This window comes from Sapajus apella, unplaced genomic scaffold, assembly GCF_009761245.1.
Source record: "Sapajus apella isolate SASKATOON/1434 unplaced genomic scaffold, GSC_monkey_1.0 scaffold43, whole genome shotgun sequence".
NCBI classification, from domain to species: domain Eukaryota; kingdom Metazoa; phylum Chordata; class Mammalia; order Primates; family Cebidae; genus Sapajus; species Sapajus apella.
In genome coordinates, this window is record NW_022436983.1 from 20,011,086 (window position 1) to 20,017,552 (window position 6,467).

The 6,467-nt window shown below is 49.8% G+C and overlaps 1 long non-coding RNA gene across 1 annotated transcript; it reads right to left on the reverse strand.

Moving 5' to 3' along the window:
• Positions 1-4,363: 4,363 nt before the first annotated feature.
• LOC116566661 lies at positions 4,364-6,403 on the reverse strand. Its single transcript, XR_004275947.1, has 2 exons — positions 6,252-6,403; positions 4,364-4,595 (listed from the first exon to the last, which is right to left on the reverse strand). It is a non-coding gene; the product is annotated as an uncharacterized LOC116566661 (long non-coding RNA).
• Positions 6,404-6,467: the final 64 nt, after the last annotated feature.

The window sequence follows — 6,467 nt, forward strand, 5'->3', positions numbered from 1 at the left end:
GCAGATCACAAGGTCAGGATTTCGAGACCAGCCTGGCCAACATGGTGAAACCCCATCTCTACTAAAAATACAAAAAATTAGCTGGGCCTGGTGGCATGCACCTGTAGTCCCAGCTACTCAGCAGGCTGAGGCAAGATAATCGCTTGAACCTGGGAGGTGGAGGTTGCAGTGAGCTGAGATCCAGCCTGGGCAACAGAGGGAGTTCTGACTGAAAAAAAAAAAAATACAGATTCTAGGCCCAGTGCTGTGACTCATGCCTGTAATCCCAGCACTTTGGGAGGCCAAGGCAGGTGGATTGCTTTGAGACCAGCCTGGGCAACATGACAAAATCCAACTCTACAAAAAAAAACAAAACAATTAGCCAAGTGTGGTGGCAAGTGCCAGTGTTCCCAGCTACTTGGGAGGCTGAGATGAGAGGATCGCCTGAGCCCAGGAAGTTGAGGCTGCAGTGAGCCATGTTTGCACCACTGCACTCCAGCCTGAGTAACAGAGTGAGAACCTGTCTCAAAAAAAAAAAAAAGAAAAGAAAAGAAAAAAAATTAGCCAGGGGTGGTGACCCATGCCTGTAATCCCAGCTACTTGGGATGCTGAGGCAGGAGAATCGCTTGAACCTGGGAGGCGGAGGTTGCAATGAGCCGAGATCACGCCATTGCACTCCAGCCTGGGTGACAGAGCCAGACTCTGTCTCAAAACAAACAAACAAAAAAACAGGTTCTAGACATTGGGCCTAGGAATCTATATTTAAACCTGTTCTATAAGCAATGCAGATGCACAGCAAAGGTTGAGAGGTGTTTTAGATGTAGCCTCATCCCAGCTCCCAGAGTGCTACAAATTGCACAAAGTGCTGGTGCTCACCGGAAGGCCACATCCCCCCATCCTCTCCACCATGCCCTGACCACCTCCTTGGTCTTGCCCCAGCCCTGTCTATTGAGACCTCATGTCCCTCTCCTAGCAGGAGCCTGGGCCCCTGGGAGAGGCAATTTTTGTTCTACCCCTACTCCTGATACCATGTTTTCTTTTTTTTTCTGCTTTCCTTTTCTGTCTTCTGATTTTCACCAACATTCATTTTTAATTTTATCATTTAAGACTCTTTTGTAGTTATGTAAACAACCTGAAACTTTTTTTGGAGCTAGGTGATGAATAACTAAATAGGGGAAGGAATTTCAATTGCCCCTAACCCTATATTAGTCCCTGTGCAGATGGCCTAATGAGCACTGCTCTAGGATTTCTAATTATCTGTAATGAGCTTCTAAAATTCATGGGGCATGATAGAGTGAGATTGATTGTTAATCAAATGGCCCAATGAATCAAGCCTCCTGGTATCTACGCCCTTGGATAGGCCCCTACCACAGTGACTCTGGGATTGGCCACGTGACTTACTTTGGCTAGTGGGACATCAGTGACCATGACACGGAGGCCAGATAAGTACTTGTGATTTGGGGCTTACTCTCCTAGAACTGCCCTGGAGCTGCCATGTGAGGAAACCTAGCTAGATGGTCGTCCTTGAGGATGAAAGACATCATGAAGAGTGAGGCTGAACCCAGGCGGCAGCCATTCTTCAGGCTGAACGTAGCTGCACAGGTAAGCCCTGGAAAATCAGCAGTCAACCCACATTATCATGAGAAATAAAAGAACCATTACTGTGGTGTTTTTTTTTTTGAGGCGGAGTTTCACTCTTGTGGCCCGCTGGAATGCATTGGCGTGATCTCAGCTCACCACAACCTCTGTCTGCCATGTTCAAGTGATTCTGCTGCCTCAGCCCCCTGAGTAGCTGGGATTACAGGTATGCACCACCATGCCCAGCTAATTTTGTGTTTTTAGTAGAGACAGGGTTTCACCATGTTAGTCAGGCTGGTCTCGAACTCCTGACCTCAAGTGATCTGGCTGCCTCGGCTTCCCAAAGTGCTAGGATTACAGGCATGTGTCTGGCGAAGCATTACTGTTTTAAGCCCTAAGTCTTGGGTGGTTTGTTATGCAGCAACAGCTAACTTATACAATGGGTCACAGTAACACCCACAGGACAGTATTTCTGTGCTACTGTTTCCTCCTGATATTCTGGAACTTCATGTAGATCTGCTGCAGTGAAGCAATAAAAAAATACAGTGGGTTAAATAAGATCATTTGTTTTCTTGTATGTAAGAGGTTGGAGTTAGGTGGTTTATGTCTGGTGGGGCAACTGTGCCCACCTTCAAAATGGCTCTTCTGTGCCTGGATCAAAGCTGAATACTCCGACCCTTGCTCTCTCTCCCTGCCCCCACTCCTCTCACACACAAACAGGCCAGGTACACTGGCTCACGCCTGTAATTCCAGCACCTTGGGAGACAGAGGTGAGCATATCACTTGAGCTCAGGAGTTTGAGACCAGCCTGGGCAACATAGTAAGACCCCATCTCTACTAAAAAATACTAAAAATAAGAGGGGCATGGTGGCCCACGTATCTAGTCCCATCTACTCCAGAGGCTGAAGTGGGAAGATTGCTTGAGCCCAGGAGGTGGGGGTTGCAGTGAGCTGTGATTACACCATTGAACTCTAGTCTGGGTGACAGAGTGAGACCCTGTCTCAAGAAAAAAAAAAAAGAAGAGTGAGGTGGGAACATACCCAATCTTATGGTACACATCACTGTGGGATTATAGACATGAGCCACTGCGCCCAGCCCAAATAATTTTTAAAAATGAGCCAAGTGTGGTGGTATGTGCCTGTGGTCCCAGCTACTCAGGAGGTTGAGGCAGGAGGATCGTCTGAGGGAGGTCAAGGCTGCCGTGAGCCATGATCACACCACTTCAGTCCAGGCTCCAGCCTCTGCAATATAGTGAGACTATCTCAAAAAAAAGAGTCAGGAGTTTTATCTTAAGATATCTTGGGGTAGACTATTTTTGAGTCAAGCCCTTCATGGCTGAAAGATGACTACAGGCTGGGTGTGGTGGCTCAGGCCCTCCTGCAGTCAGTGGCTCAATTCCAGCACTTTGTGAGGCCAAAGCGGGCAGATCACAAGATCAGGAGATGAAGACCATCCTAGCCAACATGGTTCACCTCCGTCTCTTCTAAAAACACAAAAAATTAGCCGGACCATGGTGGCACGAGCCTGTGGTCCCAGCTACTTGGGAGGCTGAGGCAGGAGAATCGCTTTAAACCCAGAAGGCGGAGGTTGCAGTGAGCCAAGATCAAGCTGCTACACTCCAGCCTGGGTGATACAGCGAGACTCCGTCTCAAAAAAAAATAAAAAGGAATGATGACTACAATGGCTCCAAGCATCATATCCACAGAGAACAACGAAATGACAGCTGCTATGTATTGAGTGCTTATCATGTGCTAGAACTACCCGGGCATTTTAAGTGTATTCACTCTTGATTTTCACAACACCCTGTGAGGAAAGTCCAATTATTTTCATTTTGCAGATGAGGAATACCAGGTACAGAAAGGTCAAGTAATCTGCTTAAGACAACACAGCCAATCAGAGGCAGAGCCATGATTTTAGCCCAGATGGTTTGACCCTGGAGCCTGCACTTTTGTGTGGCTGCATGTCACGGGCAGCATCTCAGGAAGGGAGGCTCGGGCAGGGCTCCTCCTAAGACATCTCTTCTTATTAGAGGAGGAAAATTCTCCTCAGGAGCCGCCAGCAGATTCCCCCTCCTATTTCATTGGCCAGAACGGGGTCTCATGCTTCTCCCCAACCCAATTACCAGCCGATGGGAGTGGATCAAATGTAATTATCCCAGTCACCATCCACCTGGGGGTAATTAGTACATTGTCCTCCCACTGGAACAAAACTAGCTTCTTTTAGCAAGGAAGCAGGGGGCAAATGTCTGCCCCCAAGCAGGACCCATGGTTGGTAGCTAGGGTCTGCCAGCCCACTGGGATTGAAATAGAGTTGGCTCAGACCCCATCCCTTACTTTCCACAAGGCTTCTGCAATTTCTCAGGCTTACAATTGTGTGCCTCTGATTTCCGGCTTCTGCTGAATTCTAGCAGCTGTTCCCTTTATTTCTGCCCTGGAATTGACTCAAATGTAGATGCAGCCCGTTTCTTCTCCCAAGAAACTGTGAATACCAGACTGCTCTGTAAGCAGAATTTCACTGAAGATTTGTGGGTCCCTGGAAGAGTTATAGAGGCGGCTTAGTACATGACTGAAAGTGGCACTGGGACGTCCCTGCTCTGACAAGCTGGTTTCTCAGGCATCCTCCAGCCCTGCCCACGCAGGGCTGCTGCTCCCATCTGCTGGCACCCATCTACCCCCCCTCCCTCCTTCAGCCCCTGCCTCGGTGCCCCAGGGGCTTCCAGTTCTCATACATCAGACCAGGCAATTCAGTTCTCCCAAGTCCCCACTGCTCTTCCCAAACCAGGCTGCCAAGCCAAACCCAGTAAAGGCCTTTTAAGAACAAAAGGGCCTTTTATTTAATGAAGCAGGATCTACTTTCCTTAGAAGGAAGCCATGGTTATAAATAACAACCTTCCCCTCTGGATTCCTCTAGGTGAATTGGAAATTCAAATTTCAGAATAAGCTGACAGCCAAGAGGGTCCCCACCCTGTCAGGGTCTGTCTGTGCCCCTTGGAATCCGTGGGAAATTCACAGAGAAGGAAACGGTCACTTTTCCTGTACCTGAGAAGGTAAAAATCAAAAAATCAAACTGCCTTAGAAAGATACTGTCCTCCTTGAGTTTTCTAAACTCCAATCCCCAAAACTGGTACCTCTCAGCACCTCAAGGGGTCAGCAGGCTCTCTGCCTCTGAGGCTTAAAAGCCTCCGAATTTCTTTCTTTCTTTCTTTCTTTTTTTGTTGAGACAGGGTCTCACTTTGTTGCCCAGGCTGGAGTGCAGTGATACCATCTTGGCTCCCTGCAGCCTCAACCTCCCAGGCTCAAGCCATCCTCCCACCTCAGCCTCCCGCATAGCTGGGACTACAGGCACACCTCATCACATCTGGCCGATTTTTGTATTTTGTGTAGAGAAGGGTTTTCACCATGTTGGCCAGGCTGGTCTGGAACTCTTGGGCTCAGAGATCCACCCACCTTGGCCTCCCAAAGTGCTGGGATTATAGGAGTGGGACACCGCACCCAACCAGCCTCAGTAATTTTTTTTTTTTTGAGACAGAGTCTCGCTCTGTTGCCCAGGCTGGAGTGCAGCAGGGCGATCTCTGCTCATTGCAACCTCTGCCTGCCAGGATCAAGCAATTCTCTTGCCTCAGCCTCCCAAGTAGCTGGGACTACAGGTGCACGCCACCATGCCTGGCTAATTTTTTATATTTTTAGTAGAGACAGGGTTTCACCATGTTGGCCAGGGTGGTCTCGAACTCCTGACCTCAGGTGATCTGCCCACCTCGGCCTCCCAAAGTGCTGGGATTACAGGTGTGAGACACCGTGCCCGGCTGGCCTCAGTGATTTCTTTTCTTTTTTTTTGAAACAGAGTCTTGCTTTGTCACCAGGCTGGAGGGCAGTGGCGCAATCTCAACTGGGGTCTGTTGTAAGCAATCTTGAGAGCTGAAGAAGTGAGAGGGACCCCCCCCACCCGCCGTCCCTGTCCTACTGCTACAGAATCCCTGGCATCCCCACAAATGTTCCTAGACTCCATCTCGGGACCAAAGTAGCGCAGACCCGAAGCCCAGCCCTATCCTTCCTCCCAAGCATCCCACAACCTCCAGGGTAGAGGTGGTTAGTGGCACCCAGCTCCAGGCCTTGGCTGCCTCCTGTCTGCCCTCAGGGTCTGCTCAGATCAGGGCACCCCCTCCCCCAGGCTGGGGCTCAGCCTCAGCATCCTCATCATAGGCTCACACATGGGGATTTCCACAACTTTCCAGCGCTGGCTCCCTGTTCAAGGGTTTGGCCTCAGGCAGGACTACAGCTGAGTGGCAGAGAAGGGAGAAGAGTGGGGAGAGAGCCAAGTTGTTCAGGTTGCCCCAGGGGGGAGAGGAGGAAGGAGATGAGGAGGTGGGGAGGGAGCAAAGAGCCTCAGAACCCAAGCATGGGGCGGCCTCAGGAAGGTGACTTCTGTTTTTCTCCCTGTGTGCTGTGTCTTTAGGAAAATCCTGCTCACACAACAGCTTAACAGCCTTATACCTGCAGTTGTTCTGGGTGCAGGGAAAAATGTCCTGCAGTTCTTGCCCCTTATTTGGGTCAACTCCAGGGCAGAAATAAAGGCGACAGCTGCAAGGAATCTGCAAAAGCAGGACAGCGGCCACGAGCACATGAGCCCCCAGAGCTGGCAGAAACCTCGGAGGCTTTGTGCAGCCACGGTGACGGCCACGTCTGGCTGGCACTCACCTTATGCCAGTCTCTCGGGAGGAGCCAGCGGGTGCAGACAGGGTTATATCTTTTCTTCTCTTCCATGCTGGGATTCTTAAAGTGGGGTCCCTGAACCAGCAGCGTCAGCTCATCTGGAAACTTGTGAGGAATGCAGATTTGACCCCATCTCAGACCTACCGAAGCCTCTGGTGGTGGAACCTGGAAGTTTTTTTTTTTTTTTTTTTTTTTTTTTTT